Genomic DNA, 19,818 nt, shown 5'->3' with positions numbered 1-19,818 from the left:
AACGAGTCACTTCACTCCAAACAGATCAGTCCCGCTCAGGAGGGATTTGAACCACCATGTCTTAAATGCATTGAGCGTGATAATGCTACTTCTGTTGCTGAATGTTTTACTGCTACTACTGTTGCAATATCTTCAACTGTTGATGTGGTAACTAACCCTTCTGCTGAGGATACCACTGCTATTGCTGATGAGAATGCTAGATTGAAGACATTGCTTGAAACAGGGATGTACAAAAGTCTTAAAGGGCATCAGACACTATGTGATGTCCTCAAAAAGCAGATTATGAACCGAAACCCGAGGAAAGAGGGTGTTGGGTTCGTAAGGAAAATGAATGTTGATGGCTCTTACTGGAAACCTGAGCAGTACCCCAAAACCATGTGGGTTGCTGCAAAGGAACCTTCAGCAGACCCATCCAATCTATCTGGCTTCACCTGTGCTAACCCCATTATCATTGATGAATCCTTTGATGCAAACTATATACTATTTAAGAATCAGAATGGTGAAGTGTTTGCCAGGTACATTGGTACTAACTGCAGGAATGGACCGCCTATGAAGAAGATCTGGGTTCCGAAAAGGTGTCTGGAGAATCTTCCTGTGAATGTCATCATGACACCTCACGTGAAGAAGACAAACCTCAGACCAAAGGCTTCATACGGTCCAAAGGCTTCATACAGACAGAGGACTCACCTGAGTTGCACTAACGCAAATGTTTTGCAGGGAAACCATACTCAGGCATATGAATATGGGAGCGGTTCATCAAACCGCCATGTTCATAAGACCAAGAACTATTCTGCTTATTCTTATGAGTACTATTGTCCGCCTGCAAGACTGTTTGCTAGGGCTCCAAAGCCAAAATTCTCAGATGCTGCACTTAGACTCATTGCTTCTCAGCCACCCTTGAAGATGTGGGTGGCTAAGAAAGCTTAACTCTCTTTTGCAGGGAAAGGTCTCCAGCAGAAAACCAAAATCGTCTGACGCCATTGCTGGGGACCTTAAACATCTTGTAGGGTGCAAGATCAAATGCCCGAATGGTCTTACTATGTACTTCGTTCCTGAATCGCTTGCTACTCTCCCTATTAGTCCTAATCTGGATCTAAGCTTTCATAACCCACTGGTTCGTCAAATGTTTTTGCTTCACAATGCTCTTGGTGAAGCCTATCCCCCTAACTGCACTGTAGGGTACAACACCAGCGTCTTCAGAATGGATTATTGATAGTGGGTGTACAAATCACATGACTGGCAAAAGAAGTCTTCTTATGGACTCAACCTTACGTCCATCTGACAAGAGCCACATCACATTTGCTGACACTGGTAAAAGTAAGGTATTGGGTCTAGGTAGAGTTGCAATCTCAAGGGATCAACACATGGACAAAGTCATGCTTGTTGAATCCCTTGGCTTCAACTTAATGTCTATCTCAATGCTTTGCAATTTGAACATGATAGTAATATTTGGAACATATTGTTGCCTTGTACTAATGGAATCTGACAAGTCTCTAGTGTTTGAAGGGTATTGAAAAGATGATTTGTACATGGTAGATTTCTCAGCAGGACCACAGCTTGCCGTATGTCTTCTAGCAAAAGCTTCAGAATGCTGGCTCTGGCATCGGAGGCTTGGGCATGCTGGCATGAGGAACCTCCACACCCTTGCGAATAAGAAGCATGTCATAGGCATCGAGGGTGTCAAGTTCAAGAAAGACCACTTATGCGGTGCCTGTGAAGCAGGGAAGATGACGAGGGCCAAACATCCTTCGAAGACAATCATGACCACTACTTGACCCTTCGAACTGCTTCACATGGATCTTTTCGGTCCCACTCATTACTCAACTCTTACTACTACTGCATGCCTCTATGGCTTCGTTATTGTTGATGATTACTCTAGATACACTTGGGTGCACATAATCCTTTACAAGACTGAAGTGCAGGATGTCTTCATATGCTTCGCCAATCGAGCTATGAACAATTATGGCACCAAGATAAAGCACATCAGAAGTGACAATGGCACTTAATTCAAGAACACTGGCCTTGATACATATCTTGATACCTTGGGCATCACACATGAATTCTCAGCCCCGTACACGCCACAGCAGAATGGCATCGTCGAACGCAACAACAGAACACTCATTGAGATGGCCAGAATGATGCTAGATGAATACAAGACCCCAAGAAAATTCTGGCCTGAAGCCATAGATACTTCATGCCATACAATCAATCGTGTTTATATTCACAAGCTTCTGAACAAGACATCTTATGAGCTCCTTACTGGAAAGAAGCCAAATGTGAGTTAATTCAGAGTATTTGGCGCAAGGTGCTGGATCAAGGACCCAATCACACCTCAAAGTTTGCACCAAAAGCACATGAGAGTTTTATGCTTGGATATGGAAAGGACTCGCACTCCTACAGAGTCTTCAATCTCTTTCATTACAAAGTGGTTGAAACAGTGGATGTGCGGTTCGATGAGACCAATGGTTCACAAAGAGAGCAACTGGCAAATGTGCTAGATGAAGTTCCATCCAGTGAATCAATCAAGCTAATGGGAACTGGAGAAATTATACCTTCTGAAGCTCATCCTGAAGAAGAACTTATCATCTCAACACCTGATCAACATGAAGACAATGCTCAGCCTGAAGACATTCCTTCTAACAACGACAATGATCAGCAAGAGCAAAGTCTTCGCCCTATATATCCTCGCGTTGCCAATGAAGTGCAGATTGAAAGAATAATTGATAGCATCAATGCACCCGGTCCACTCACTCGTTCAAGGGCAACTCAGCTAGCAAATTTCTGTGGGCACTTCGCATTCGTCTCAATAACAGAACCCAAGAAAGTTGAAGAAGCCTTCAGGGAACCTGAATGGATTCAAGCTATGCAAGAAGAGCTTCAACAGTTTGAGCTGAATAATGTATGGGAACTAGTCAAGCGTCCTGATCCATGGAAGCACAATATAATAGGCACCAAATGGATATACCGCAACAAGCAAGATGAGCATGGTCAAGTTGTCAGAAACAAAGCTCGTCTCGTTGCTCAAGGATATACTCAAGTGGAAGGCATTGACTTCGATGAAACATTTGCTCCTGTGGCTAGACTTGAAGCCATACGCATACTGCTGGCCTATGCAAATCATCACAACATACTTCTATATCAAATGGATGTGAAGAGTGCTTTTCTCAATGGTAAGATTGAAGAAGAAGTGTATGTTGCACAACCGCCTGGATTTGAAGATCCAAAACATCCTGACATGGTATATAAGCTCAACAAGGCACTGTATGGCCTCAAACAAGCCCCTCGGGCCTGGTATGACACACTCAAATACTTCCTGAAGAGCAAAGGCTTCATACCTGGTTCCCTAGACCCCACTCTCTTCACGAAGACATATGATGGTGAACTGTTTGTGTGCCAAATATATGTGGATGCCATTATCTTCGGCTGCACCAATCAGAAGTACAGTGAAGAGTTTGGATATATGATGCAAGAGCAATATCAGATGTCCATGATGGGAGAGCTGAAGTTCTTCCTCGGTCTTCAAATACGACAACAACGCAACGGCATCTTCATATCTCAAGAGAAGTATCTCAAAGATTGCCTGAAGAAGTTCGGTATGCAAGACTGCAAAGGCTTCACAACACCAATGCCAGCCAAACATCATCTGGGTCCCGACGACAATGGTAAAGAGTTCGATCAAAAGGTATACCACTCCATGATTGGTTCTTTACTTTATCTATGTGCATCTAGGCTAGATATTATGCTTAGTGTTTGCATGTGTGCTCGATTTCAAGCGGCACCAAAGGAGTCGCATCACTTAGCTGTGAAGCGAATTCTTCGATATTTGGCTCACACCCCAACTCTAGGATTATGGTATCCAAAGGGCTCGGAGTTTGATCTGGTTGGATTCTCGGATGCTGCTTATGCTGGTGACAAAGTTGATCGAAAGTCTACATCCGGCACATGTCACTTTCTGGGACGATCACTTGTATGTTGGTCTTCAAAGAAGCAGAACTGTGTATCTCTCTCCACTGCTGAATCTGAATACATTGCTGCTGGATCTTGCTGCGCTCAGCTTCTGTGGATGAAGCAAACACTCAAGGACTATGACATTCATCTGAAGCAAGTGCCACTTTACTGCGACGACGAAAGCGCCATCAAGATCGCCAACAACCCAGTTCAGCACTCGAAGACAAAGCACATTGAAATTCGTCATCACTTTCTCAGAGATCATGTTGTGAAGGAAGATATTTATATCATACACGTCAACACTGAAGAGCAATTGGCAGATATCTTCACCAAGCCCTTGGATGAGAAGAGATTTTGCAAGTTACGGTGTGAGCTAAATATCCTGGAATCCTCAAATGTCCTATGATTAGGCACACATCCTAACCCCTATGCATATTGATGACTTAGATGTGCAACACACGAAGTAAAGTATATCTTCAATCAATGAAGACATATATTCTAAGTGTGAATACATTAATGTGGAATTTGACTTCGGAGCGCCACGATAATTGTGCGCCGTGTCTGGGTCTAATACTTCCTATACGGTGGGTAACACCACCACCAAATGTTCTATTTTGAAGTGTTTCACTCATGGCGTTACCTTGCAATGTCTTCACATTTGGTTTGGCTTCGATCTCAACATATCTTCATGATTATCTTCACTATGTTGATTATATATATATACATATATATATATATATATATATATATATATTAGTGTTCTGTCCTCTACAGCATTCACTTATAGCTATGTCTTCATTGTTGAATCTTTTGAACTAAGTGAATGTGATCGGACCCTAACCTCTCTATGCTTTCTATCTCAAATTCTATCTCTCCAAATCATATGCATTCTATTGAAACTGTCGAATGTCTTCTCTGCGTCCTTGTCAGCAGAAGATATAGAGACAACCATTAAGTCCGTTTTCAATGCTCATTCCTCCACATGAAGTAGGAACGACCACCCGACAATCAAGGTGTGCGTGGGACGTGGAACAAACCCCAAAATTCCGCATAATGGCCACGTGTTCCTCAGATGCGAATTGCCAGGGGCACCTGTGTAATAGCGCAGTGCCGCCCATGTACCTATAAATACACACTTCACAGCGGTCATTATCTCTTCTTCCACTCTCGCACGAACCCTAGCGCCACCGCTAGCCCTCGACCACGCCGGCGACGAAGCGCTTCGCTGCCGCAACCTCTCCGACGCCGTCTTCACGCCGACCGCGGACATCGTCCTCTCCACCGTCGCCGTAGGTGTCCTCCGTTGCCAAGTTAGGGCACGGAAGGTCGAACTGCTCGGCCTCATCTTCCACTTCGTCTAGTAGTTCTTAGTGTGGTAAATAAAACTTCCTTTTTACAACACCACTGATCCTATGGATTTGTCACTTTCTACCACAAGCAGTTTCTATTCACACAAGTTAGATCTCTCTCATACTGTATCTCATAACATGCCTAGTATATTCACTTATGCTTCACAAAGTAGTTAGATTCCTCACTTGTACTGATCTGTGGATTCGTACAAAACTGGAACCAACTCCTTATCTATGAGTGAATGTCTTTGCAAAATGAGGTCAATGTCTTCTAAACTAATTTATCTTCAAATCTGGAACCAACTCCTTATCTATGAGTGAATGTCTTTGCAAAATGAGGTCAATGTCTTCTGAACCAACTCCTTATCCACAATGTCTGCATATGACCTCTTCCCCTTCCCTCGCACCTTAATGCTGTCACAGGTACATGTCCGTGGGAGAATCCTTTGGTTCTCATAGTCTGCATTCATTTGCAGAATTCTTACAGCATCACATTAATTCTCCCGAAGCCAGTTCCTGTTGGTCCAGCAAGCGAGAACCTTTGAACGTGTTGAAGCCTTTCAAGTTAAAGTTTATGGCTTCAGAGAAAGCAGCAAGGAAGGGTGGCAGAAAGCGTCGTGGAGAAACATCCAGAGATCTGCCAGATGAACTCTCAGAACTATACAAGATAGATCCTGAAGAGGATTACAATCAGTGCAAGACCCGAATCCAATGGATTCAAAGATATTGGGCAGAACAATGGTTCTAATATCGATTTGTAACCCAAGAATATGCTGAGAAAAATGCCATCAAGAGACCATGGGGAGACATCCAATACAAGAATCTTCTACCCAGGTCCAGAGATGAATCCATTGCTCAAGGCTTCTATCCCTGCATGACAGTGTGCAGTCCGAAGACTTATCTCGCATCTCCAAGCCCCAGAAAGTCAAGATGTCTCTGCCTCACACCGGACAAGAGCAAACTGCTGCTGCCATTCTGCGCAATGACGACATTGATCTGTCAAGTGATGAAGATCTAGCAGATGACGCTCTTGAGCAACTCATCAAGAGCAAAGAAGAAGCAGAAATATTCAATGATCTGCCTCTCTTTGATGTGACCATCATCCACAACTTCATTGACGAGTGATTTGATACGCCAAACATCAGCTTTGAAGATCTGCAGCTACCAATTGGCCTCAGTGTCGCCTTCCAAGGCGCCATTGCTTCAGAACTCGCTATTGCCCAGCGCATTGTTTAACTGAAGCAAAAGATTGACTATGAAAAGGCTCAGTTCAAGAAGCATATGGCCAAGCTCAGCGTGCAGGAAGTGAAGAACTTCAAGAGTATGATGCACGAGCTCAAGGAAGCCTTTGTCAAGAAGCGTGCAGAAGCTCAGGGTTCGCGTGAGCGCATGAAGACTCCAGCTGATAGATGTGTGCGAGCCTATAATGAGGCTGAGAAGCGCAAGGCCCTTGGGCGTCCTAGCATCGACCCCAGGATGGCCGCAAAGAAGAAGAAGAAGCCTGCTATGGCTGAACCTGACGCACCAAGGTAGGAAGCAGTTCCTATTGTCTTCCCAACTAAAATGATTGGCTCGAAGCCAAAAAGCCGGTCAACAGCTTCAGAGGTCAAGAAGACAAGGACTGTTGAGGCTGAAGCCAGAAAGAGGAAACATTCTGAAGCCTCTCCAACTACCCCCTCCAAGAACAAGAGGAAGACCAAGAAAGATCGGGCAGCTCCCATAGAGCCCTTCATAGTTGAACCCATTTCTATGGTCTATCCTGAAGCTGAACGCCATGAACGCCAACTGACTATCCATGAGCCTGCTTCCACAGAGGCTCATGAAGCTGAAGACTTTCCAGCAGCTGATCCCATCGCTGCTGAAGACATTGGTCAACATGACAATGTAGAAGATGGTGCATTTCTTCCTCAGAACTGCAAACTCATCAGCATTGGTCGTCCACTGACGTCAATTGCACATGATGCTTCATGGGCAGATCGCCCACAAGAGGAAGAAGACTATGAGGCCCAACCCACTCCAACACCACAAGCGTCGCCCGCGTTGCAGGCTTCGCAAAGGTCCAAGGCCTCAAGTCTCTGCTGAAGACAATCCGGCTCCATCAGCCGCGGACGATGAAGTCCCACAAGTTGCCACTCCACTATCCCAACAAGAAGCAGTTCTCAAGGAGAACGTGCTTGAAAATCTTGCGGCTGCCACAACCACCAATGAAGCTAATGTGGAGCCCTCCCCAACGGAAAAAGAAGACAGCGAAGCCACTGATCCCGTCACTTCTGTTCCTGAGTCTGCTGCCGGTCCACAGTTTGACTATCAGGTTGAGCACAGGCCTCAGGTACAGAAGCCAATCCCAAGATTTTCAAGGTTCCCAGGTCCTGCATCAGCACCTGGCTCCTTCAATATCAATGGCTTCAGGGCAGACAACACATTCTTCGATAGCTCCAGGAACCCCTACTCAAGGGAAAGGATATCATCTGATCGGTTCTGGAGCTATCCTCAGCGAAGCTATTACTCATGCATTCTTTACAACCAAGGTCACATCTTCCCACACAAGCGCCTTGACATTGAAGCCATAGCTGGTCTGCCTTGTCTGGAAGAAGCTTTGGATTGCTTCAAGGAAGTTGGACTGCTGCCATTCGTTACTGACCTAGAGCATTGGAATGAAGAGCTGCTGCTCCAATTCTATGCCACACTTCACATCCGCGGGTACAGCAGAGATCCGAAGACTAGGGTCCTGGAGTGGATGACCGAAAATGTTCATCACGAAGCCAATGCATTTGACATCATTGAGTTCACTGGCTTGCCCACTCCTGGTGATCTCTACGAGCATGGCTGTCAGCTGCATAGTGAAGCTATTGGGAGCATCTTTAAGAGGCCGGAACCTGATATGAGTCAGATGCTCAGCATGATGAAGCCATTGCCCCAAGATGCTGCTTATCCAACAGAGTTCTTTGTTGAAGACCTTGAGTATCTGCCACGAACCATCTATCACATCATCAGCGAACTCTCTGGCCCATCAAAGGGCACTCTCCAAATGCCAAGCTTGAGGGTGCAATGAAGACTTTGGTATTCTATATTCTTCATGGAAAATGCTTCAATGCATAGGACTTATTCATCCGCCAACTTGCTGCATCAGGCTCTGATCTGTTTGGCTTGAAGTTCTACGCCCCATGGGTAATGCGGCTAATTAAACTTCACTCCGATATCTCATATCAGCCATCTGCTTGCAATCATAGGATTTTTCTGCCTGATGTGGATATCTCTACTGAAGCCATCTATCCTGAGCCTGCAAAGGAACCTCTAAGTCTTTAGAATCCAGAGCATCAGAGTTTCTCCTAGAACATTGAAGGAGTTGAAGCAGTCACTCGGGTGTATCCTTTGGCTGGCACTACACGTGCACCACACCCTGCGTCTACTGAAGCCACTGATAGTACAACCGCTCCAAGACCCAAGAAGCGCACTCATGTTCTCAACGACCGAGAGCTTCTTGTGGCTCTTCATCAAAAATAGGATAGGCATCATGACTGGCTGAAGCATCAGATGAAAAGCCTCTTGGTGGAAGTTAATCGCATTCGCAATCTTGCCACCAAGAATGCTTTCGTTGCCCATGAAACCTGTCGCCGTACATGGAAAGGGCTAACGATGATGTGTTCTGAAGATGATCTCCAAGAGGATGGCTTCACAGAGCGATTCAAGTTTGACTCCACACCTCCTCGAAGAGCTGTGCTGCTAGGAACTCCACCCCTTGAAGACTCTGAGTTCTCATCATCTGCTGCAACAGTGACTGCCAGAGTTATCGAGGATGAAGATGAAGCTACTTCACCACCACCTCCTTCAGCACGCGTCAACTCTGCTCCAAGCTCTTCAGCACCGCCAAACACCACCAACGACCCTGCTACTTCACCTACTCCGCATGGGAACGAGTAGATGCTCTATGTCTTCAAACCTTTTTGGTCCTTACTAACAAAAGGGGGAGAAGCATATGAGGTTGATAGTCTTCAAGCGGGTCCATATGGGCGGGTGCTTTATATTTTGCTTCATGCTTACAACTCTCGTTTGGCTACATTTGGTTCTTTGAGTTGTAACACTTAAACTCGATGGTCGTCTGCTACTTATCTTCCACTTTGTTTTGCGATGATAAATTCCGCATGTGCGACGATAAATTCCCCACTTAGATCATTCTGCAGACGTCCATTTTCCGTTATGCATGTCATTATCTTCATATACTTTCACATGCATAGTGGATTGTCATCATAAGTTGAAGTGGATCTCCACAAGTACAACCTGCCATGTGCAATTGCATTCCAAAAGCAAATTACCTATATGCACATCTTCAGGGGGAGCCCTTGCAACTTATGAAGACAATTCCTTATCCTTTACAATTTCACAGATTATATTCCCCGTTGAAAACTTCAACTAATTTGTCATCAATCACCAAAAAGGGGGAGATTGTAAGTGCATCTAGTGCCACCCCTAGTTGGTTTTGGAGTATTGACGACAAACCTAGTTGAGGGACTAATGTGTTTGTGAGAATTGCAGGATAACACAGGTAGAAGTCCCTCATTGATTCGGTTTTCCTACCAGAGATGACCCCTAAAAATGTATGAAGACATTGAAGTCAAAGGTGGTATATGAAGATATTCACATTGAAGACTATGACAAGAGAAGACACCACATGAATCCTATGGAGCTCGAAGACTTAGATCTTTCGTAGTTCTTTTTCTTTTGTGTTGAGTCATAGGAACCACCGTACTGTTAAGTGGGGTCCAAGAGAACTAGTCAAAATGACTGAAGTGATGCCTAACCAAAAACACCTATGTCTTCGAGTGAAGACTATGAGAGCAAATCTTGTCCAGAGTCGGACAAGTCAGCTTTGCTTGTAGCCCAAGTAAAGTTGCCGTGTGAGTTTGAAATCTGACCGTTGGAACACGTGTCAGTTCCTTAGTGACCCAGGGTCATTTCGGACAAATCAGGTCGGGTTGCCAAGTGGCTATAAATAGCCCACCCCCCACAACCATAAATGGTTGGCTGCTCAGATTGAGAGTACGGCTTTTGTCGTTTGAGAGCAACCCACCTCGAAGCCTTTGAGAGAAAATTCCTTGCGAGGATAAAGCCCTAACCACCCAGAGCCAGAGAGAATTGGGCATCACTTAAGTCTTCTTGTCTGTGTGATCTGAAGACTTATTACACTTGAGGACTGTGCATCCTCCAGCCGGTTAGGCGTTGCGTTCTGAGCATCCAAGAGACATTGTGGATTGCCGGTGAACGAAGTCTGTGAAGGTTTGGGAGTCTACCTTGAAGACTTACCAGAGTGATTGGGCGAGGTCTGTGTGACCTTAGCTCAAGGGGAATACGGTGAGGACTGGGTGTCCTCATTTGCGTGTTCAGGACTGGGTGTCCGGGACTGTGTGTCCTAAGGTTTAAATACCTAGCCGCCCCAACCAGATGTACAGTTGTCACAGCAACTGGAACTGGTCCAACAAATCATTGTCTTCAACGAGTCACTGGTTTCATCTTCCCTTCCCTTTACATATTGTTGCTCCTTGTGAAGTCATTGTACGTTCGCACTATCTTTTGTCTTCACTGAGTGTCTGCATGCTCTGTATGGCTTCATAATATCTTCCTACCTGATCCTTACTACATTGCTGCTATTAAGTCATTGTGCTTTCACTTCATTGAATACTTGACTATGGCTTGTCTAGTGTAGTCTACCTTCCGCTGCATGGTAATAGGTTTATTTCTATCATTTGTCTTCATAACTTCCACGTTTTGAAGACTTTCATAAAATCGCCTATTCACCCCCTCTAGTCGATATAACGCACTTTCAGAGGTCTGTTTCCTCCGTTTTGCGGTATGCCATACCCCTCCCGATGAATAGGATCCTGTTTCGCCGGTGGCCGGTCGAACACAGGGCCGTTTCCTCCGTTCTATGGTACGCTAGGCCTCATTTCCATCGGCTGTTCCATCCAAGCCGGTTGGATCCCTATGAACAACACACGTTCCATTGCCTCCCGATGAACACGACACATTCCGTTCCTCCCCATGAACACGACGACGACGCAGTTTCTCCATTCCGACCCAGCCATGTACAGGAGCCCTGGCCGTACGTATGCGTGAGTAGGCCTTCGAGACCCCGCCTGTATGTACATATGTGGCCGTATTTACTTTCTTGCACCCTGGCCGCTGTATGTACGTGTACATGCTACGTGCGCGCCTCTACTACGACATGTGCCCTTCCTTACACAGCCATGGTTCATCGCTGCAGCTTGCAGACAGACCGATTGTATGTACGTACACGTTTGCGACCAGAATGACAACGCTACATACGCTTCGACCAGGTGGGTCCCGACTGTCAGGCACTTCATTGCGTGCGAAGATGTAGCTAGTGGGTCCCAGCAGTCAGGGGGCGAATCATTATTTTTTTTGCCCGTAATATGGACGCACTTCCTTGCGTGCGAAGATGTAGCTGGTGGGTCCCAACAGTCTGGGGCGATACTTTTTTTGTGAAATACGGTGGCCCGTCCGGTGGGTCCCTGCTGTAAGGTGGAGGAATAATTATTTTGCACGTAATAAGGAGGCCCTTCCTTGCTGCAGTCGTGGACCTAGCTGTCGGCCTCTCCACGTACAGTACTCTTCCGGTGGAAGTCGTTCGTTGACCACATTGACCACGCTGTGCTGAGAGCACCAAGGCAGTAGACAACAGTGAGGCCACGCAAGGGCACGACGTGGAGCCAGGGAAGACGCAGCAGTGGATGCCCACGCGGAGAGGAGTACGAGGGTTCACTGGTTCAACTACTGTGTGAGGTTGCCGTCGCCGGAGAATAACATGAGGTGTGGGTGAGTATAGAGGGATGGCATGGCCAGCGGTGGCAGCACAGCCGGACACGTGAGGCAGGAGTAGGCGGCACAACCAACGCTTGTTTGGGTGGCTAGAGCAAGAAGACCAGAGGTTGAAGAAGCACTACGGCCGTTGGATGGACATCATACGGTCACTGGAGCTAGAATCATTCATATTGACTAAGTTGACAAAGCCCGCTGTCCTCCTCACCTTAGTAGGCCCACAAGTAAGCCTCCCACTATGGTGGGTCCGCGCTAGCAGGGGAGTATTCATTTTTTTCGTGCGTAATAATGAGGCACTGCCTTGCGTGCGAAGATATAGTTGGTGGGGGAATGTTTTTTTCACGAAGGAATATATACCTGAGGGTCGTCGGCATGTGGCAAAGACGGCGTCGAGAGGCTGCATCTTGGCCACAATACCACAGGGAGGAAGAAGGGGTCAGAGGCCCTCCTGAGCCGGCGCTCTCTCGGAGAGAACGTCACAGCCGCTGATCGGGATGCACGGGCAACCGTTGGTCTCCTCCCTTGCCGTTGACGACACCCCTGCCCAGGTCGAGGTGGTCTGGCCGGATTTGTGACCAGCTGTGAGCAGAGAGAGAGAGTGTGGCCACCTATGTCTTGCTTAGATCTGGAGAGAACGAGAGAGTGAAAGAGAGGAACCCTAGTAAAGCAAGCGCTAAGGCTCCTGCTTATATATATAATGGAGTGATTTTGTTGTACCAGCTTCAAAAAATGTGCTCCTACATGTACCCGCAAGTGGGTGTGAGACAACTACTGCATGCATGCACCGCTTCTCTTCGTGCGAGTACAATATACTATGCCCAAAGAACGTTCGCCACAAGAGTAACAGTATAAGTGTGTGACGTGTGAGCTAACATAAAAGGTGTACGACGTCTTTCTTTTTTAGAAGTTCTGAGGGTAGGGTGTGAAGAGCACATATGTCTGTGACGTCTACCTGCAAATAGACGGTGGGTGCGAGAGGACTTAGGAGAGTCATGACTCGTGAGGGTGCGTGTGTGTGTGAGAGAGGGGGGGCACGTATCAATGCGGTTCATGTGTCCGTAAATCATTATCCGACAAACGTTCGCCACAAGACGTTTCCTGACGGACGCCGTAAGAACCGCTAGATCGGCATCCGGCAGTGTCAGTTTTGCCATGTCATTTAACAGAGCAGCCACTCCTCCTACACACAAATCTTCCACGTGAGTGTTAGCAACTCCCGTATGCTCCTCCCTCCGTTCCAAAATGCAGTGCATATAGCTTTATTGAAAATTCAAACCTCGCAAAGTTTTATCGAGTTTTCGTGTACCAAAATGCACATATAGAATACCCAGTATAAATCATTTCATTCATCTTCGAGAGGTAACTATAAAGATGGGGGAGGAGTCTACAAAGAAAGACCGTCGTATCACCTACAACACTTTCAACCATCCTTTGGTGTGGAGGAATATCATAGGAACTCTATATGATATGATTTTTATAGGATTTTTTCCTTTAGAGCCAATTGGTTCATAGGAATAGATTCATATACTCCACATTTCAAAGGAAATAAACATGATATCATTTTTTATAGCTTTAGAGCCACTTGGTTCATATGAATGGATTCCTATACTCCCATAATTTCAAAGGAAAATGAACATTAGCGTATATTCAATAGAAAAGTTCCTATGATGTGAACCAAATGACTTCTCTTTTCTAATCCCTCCTCATAGGAATTGAGATACATGTCATCTCTAGATTCATTAGAAAAGTTCCTATGATGTGAACCAAAAGACATCTCTTTTCCAATCCCTACTCATAGGAATTGAGATACATGTCATATCTTTCCCTACAGCTTCCATGTATACATCTTCTATTCGTAAATAGCTAGTACAACCCACTAGTAGCTTTTTTCCTAGACATGCAACTATGGCACAAGAACACGTCATGCATGCAAGTCATAAATCACATTGTTTTTTCTACTCTATGCATGCAAGCACCACATCATCAATTCGTGCATGTTACTCATAAGTTATTTCTTGCATTAAATTTTGCATTGACAATGTATGTGCTGGTCATGAGCACACATATGTAGTTCACATTCACATTTTTGTTAGAAATGTCATTCTTTTAACTGCAATTCATTTTTTCTCTTTGTACTCCCTCCGTCTAGGTGTGTAAGTCATCTTCCGAAAACCAAATAATCCCAAAACACTTTTGCACGGTGCATTAACTCCCTCCTCATTTCTTGTTTCATGACATATCAACCAATAAGAGATGTGGGCTGTGCATGCTTTCCCAAAACACAAGCACTTCTCCTTTGTTCTAGAATCTTCCATATAATAATTTCCCAAACTTTTTTATCTAAATGAATTGCCATTATTTGTTTTTTACTTTATGCTTTACAATGCACAATCCCATGAATCTTAACCTTTTTACAAAACTAATTGATTTTGAATGAGATTAACTATAAGAACTAAATGAACATCTACATTATGCATATATGACTCAAAGCTTTACATGCTATAGTGTGTATTTATTCATAATTTGGTTTCCAAATCTCATGCGTTCAATGCATGTGTTCCTGACTAGTTTTGAGTAGAGTAGCAAATTTCACGCGGCCGCGGGTATATCAAAATGCAGGGCCCATGTATCATTGCCTTTCGGTCGAACCTACGTCCACAATTTTTTGTGCGTATATCTCCACTGGTCCCCGAACCCGAAATGTTGCCTCGTTCCCATAAAACCATGCGCCCACACATATTAAGGCATTGACTCGAACTCAAAACCTCTCCCATTTACAACGACGTGGCCCCGCATGCCGTAGTACTTTTACAAACCCAACTGTCGCACGCATCATCGGTTTTCTTCAAGAGGACGAGGGAGAAGCGTATTTGTAGTGGAGGCGCTTTCAAAAAAAATGGATTTGTACTGGAGACCCCTACCCTAGGGTGCCCTAGGTAGTTGCCGCACGCATCATTGGTTTTCTCTTTTCTTTATGCTCTTGCGCCCTAGAGTGAAATGATAGTTGCTTCGTCCATCTAGCTTAATGCGGGAAAGGTGGGGCTTTATGATTTGACACCTCATCGCTCATTTACTACTACCGCGGCGCTACGACCGGGTTGCCTCCAAGTCCAACCGCTGCTCCGAATTGTAATTTGGTGCATCGCACATGGAACAAGATGGTGGATGAGCCACATGTCGGCCAAAGGGTTCCTATTAAGTGTGTCACCGTTTCGTGTGCGGACTAACCCTGCTTGAGTTGTTACGCCAACACGACAGGAGCAGCCTACCACTTGGTTTTGCTCCTTGGTGAATCTCAACTATATTGATGTGAAAAGATACATACTGTACTACCCTCTCCGTCTTGGTTTATAGGGCACGCACATAGTTCTCGGTCAATCATTTGACTAACTAAATATGAGTTACTATGTCACAAAAAGTATATCATTCGATTCTTAAGTGGATGTAGTTTCTAAACATATACTGTTCATCACATATATAGCCAGTTAAATTCTCAACCTAGAACGACGTGCATGCCCTGTAAACCGATACAAAGGAAGTAGTAAAAATGAGGTGATTTTACCGAGCGATGGGCGGGGAGCATGGCCTGTCATGCAGTCCCACGTGTCATGATGTACCAAGGCGATGCGCGTGTCCCTCTTGAGGCAGAACAATGGAAGAAGCAATACTATGTGGTTTTCTTGAAGGAGATGATGGCGAAGCGAAGTGTGAAATAATGGTTGCTTCGTCCGTCTAGGAAGGTGCGACATTGTGATTTGATGTCTCATTGCTCATTACTACTACTGGGGCGGTACGACTGGGGTGCATCCCCCCTACTGTTTGCACTGTTATTTGGTGCATGACACGTCGACCCGGTTGCTATATGTACCACATGTTGGCGAGAGGAAGTACCGAATTCTGGAAAGCGAGCATCGACAGAGGAGTACAAGACACATATTGGTTTTTGCTGCTTCGCGCGATCCATCGATACAAAGCCGGACGAAAAAAAGGCGAGGGTGGGTCTTTTCCCGCGCGGTAGGCAGGGGAGTTTGGCATAGTCTATTCGAGGCAACGAGGCAGGAAGGGAAACAAGCAAATAAAGGTTGAGCGACTTAGTTTTGGGAAAATCTGATTTTACGGAGTATGTACCCACTATGGAGGTAGTATACTACTTACTACTCCCTCCTTTTCGGTTTATAGGGCTTGTCTCAAAAAATCGTTTTTCTGTTTTATAAGTCCCAATTCTACTACTACTAGTAGTAGTACCATCACATGTTGGATTTCGAGGTGCGTTAAATCACCCGATGCAAGCATTTTCAAGAGAAAACTCAGCAATGCATGTAGAAGTTCATGGAAATTTAGTGGTCATGCATGCATTCGTTCTAATTAATGCCTCAGTAAACATAACTTCTTGAGAAAAACGAGCGTACATTACTTGTGCAAACTACAAAATTAATTCCACCACTCACCGTCTACCTTGGTTGGAGAGATTTTGAAATTGAGCCATAAACTGGAAAGGAGGGAGTAGTAACATAGCATAGGGTAGCTTGCTGCACCACGGACTCCAAGGAAATTGCTGTAGTAGTACTACTCCAAGAAAATTTTACCATTGTACTATTCCGACTACTACTCCTACTAAAAGACATATATTGCAAACGATATGATAATCTCTCTAACCAAGGTAGGGACGAGGAGTAAATGGAGGGAGTAGTAAATTTTTCTCCTCGTCTTGCGAGCCACCGCGCGCGTGGGCGAGGGAGCGGGGGTAAGGCATTGTACTACTACCCCCGTCCTGGTTTATAGGTCACGTTTGTAGTTCGTGCCAAATTTTGTCCTGTGAGCCACCGCACCCGTGGGTGGGGGAGACGGTGTAATAAGAAGATTCCCCTCGTTCTACAAGTTGACGGGACACATCAAAAGTAATACATACAAAGCATCTTGAGTGTATAGAACCTTGCCTCTAAGGTAGGCCCCACATGGTTTGCCTCTTTTTTAACATAACGCGTCAAGTCACAATTTGTTTGTTCACCCATGGTAGACGACCCTCCATCAAGTGGACAACTAGTACATGTGTCAAATTACCATGTGGGCTGCCTTCTCGTATAGAAATGAGCTCCACCGTGTACTCGCGCGGGTGTGGTTGGGAAAGAGACGGGAATACGTGCGCCGTGCAAGCACCTCTTCTCTTCATGCACGTCCCCCACCTACGTGAATGTGTGTGAGAGAGATACAAACTTAGACATAATGCGCCGTCCATCCCCATGCCTTCGCGCAGTCCGACCACCAGTCACCACCACGCCCCACTCCTCCTCATCTTATCTCTCATCTTTCTTGAGATATCATTTTTTGATGAAATTCTCGAGATACCATTTTTCCGATAAAATTCTAGACATATCATTAGTTTTTACACATGGGATTACTCCTGCATGGGTCAATCACAACAGGTGTTTTTAAAAAAATGCATCTTGCTAGTCCATGAAAACACACATTGCAAAATTTCACGGCGAACAAGGGATTTGAATCTGCTGGGAGGGGTTGTTTGGATTTTGCCCGGGGTAGCCAAAATATTGGCGACCCTTTTGTCCACCGGTGCCTTTGCCGCCGATGAACGAGGAATGGCTCGGGTGCTCATGCATCCTCCAGCGCGCACGTTGGAGACGAGCTTGCATGAGCTGCACTTTTTTTGTCCCACCACGCCGCCCGAGCCGGCCGCAGACCGACCGACAACCCCATATTACGCCATCCAACCGTAGCCGTACACATTCTGACAGCAACTCAACCAAAAGGACAAAATTCATGCAAACACAGCGATATTTCTCACAAACAATGACGGAATTCATATAAAATACCAGATTTTCATAAAAACATCACGGATTTCATTACATTCAAATCAACTAAGCGGTGCTAGTTCTAGACAGCACAGGTATATTAAGCGGTGCTAGTTCTGGCCAACACAGGTATATAATACCTGGCCTAAATGGTTGCCCGCCGATCCATTTGTGTTCCTCATGCCCGGCAGCACGATCACCAGTCTGCCGGGAGCCCCGAAGGTATACGGTTCAGCACAAAGGACGGCTTGCTTCCCCGCTGCCCAACTGATATGGTTGGTTGATGCGCAAGATGATGGTATAAGGGGGCTTCTCCGCTTCCGTGGAGCCCATGCGGGGTCGACGAAGGTCCTCACAACAAAAGGATCCGAGAAGACACCTGCTGTGTACGCCGGTGTCGTCTCCACGAAGGCCTTCATGGGACCCAAGCGGCGGTGGCCTCCCGTGTTCTACTTCTCCTAGATGATGGTGGCGGACACGGAGGCGCTGGCCACCGAATTGTCGCTCTCCGTGCACATGGCTTATGTCTCTGCTTGCATGGCACGACAGCCGGCATGGTAGTCTCGGCCATAGAAAGGGGAGACGCGATCGCAGACACACGAGGCGCTGTATGAGGCGGCGGCGTGGATGACAGTGACGACGCCCGTGCGCCGCTCCTCGTCGAGCTGGCTTGGAGCGGCGAGTTGCTGAACTGCGCGCCAGCTTGGGGTGGCAACTTGCTCCGTCAGGCGAGGGGAGGAAGGTGGATCAGCGAGCTGCATAGCTCATATCCGGCGGGCTCGGCGGGCCACCCAGTCGGCTTGGATGCAGGATAACTACTCTTCGTAAGCCATTGTAAGAGTGGACAAAATGGTTAAGGACAAGATAGGGGAGCGGCGGAGGTGTGCGATTCACGGCCAGTGTTTGGCCTCATTTAAATAGGAGATTAAATAGAAGGCGGACGGGAGGAGCTCGGCCGGCATTGCGTTTAATGCCGGTCCGGTCATGAATGGACGTGTATCCACAATGGGTTTGTCGGCTTCCTCACGGGTTTCATGGAGGCGTTTGAATGCGGCAAGGAGGCGTGTTCAGCCGGGCGTGCACTGATGACCCACAAGTATAGGGGATCTATCGTAGTCCTTTCGATAAGTAAGAGTGTCAAACCCAACGAGGAGCAGAAGGAAATGATAAGCGGTTTTCAGCAAGGTATTCTCTGCAAGCACTAAAATTATATGTAACAAACAGTTTTGTGATAAGATAATTTGTAACGAGCAACAAGTAACAAAAGTAAATAAAGTGCAACAAGGCGGCCCAATCCTTTTTGTTACAAAGGACAAGCCTGGACAAACTCTTATATAGAGAAAAGCGCTCCGGATGACAGATGGGAATTATCGTCAAGCTAGGTTTCATCACGATCATATGATTCACGTTCGGTACTTTGATAATTTGGTATGTGGGTGGACTGGTGCTTGGGTACTGTCCTTACTTGGACAAGCATCCCACTTATGATTAACCTCTATTGCAAGCATCCGCGACTACAAAAGTATTAAGGTAAACCTAACCATAGCATGAAACATATGGATCCAAATCAGCCCCTTACGAAGCAACGCATAAACTAGGGTTTAAGCTTCTATCACTCTAGCAACCCATCATCTACTTATTACTTCCCAATGCCTTCCTCTAGGCCCAAATAATGGTGAAGTGTCATGTAGTCGATGTTCACATAACACCACTAGAGGAGAGACAACATACATCTCATCAAAATATCGAACGGATACCAAATTCACATGACTACTAATAGCAAGACTTCTCCCATGTCCCCGGGAACAAACGTAACTACTCACAAAGCATATTCATGTTCATAATCAGAGGGGTATTAATATGCATATAAGATCTGAAAA

The sequence above is a fragment of the Triticum aestivum genome, chromosome 4A, assembly GCF_018294505.1.
Source record: "Triticum aestivum cultivar Chinese Spring chromosome 4A, IWGSC CS RefSeq v2.1, whole genome shotgun sequence".
NCBI classification, from domain to species: Eukaryota; Viridiplantae; Streptophyta; class Magnoliopsida; order Poales; family Poaceae; genus Triticum; species Triticum aestivum.
Note: the sequence above shows the minus strand (reverse complement) of the source record.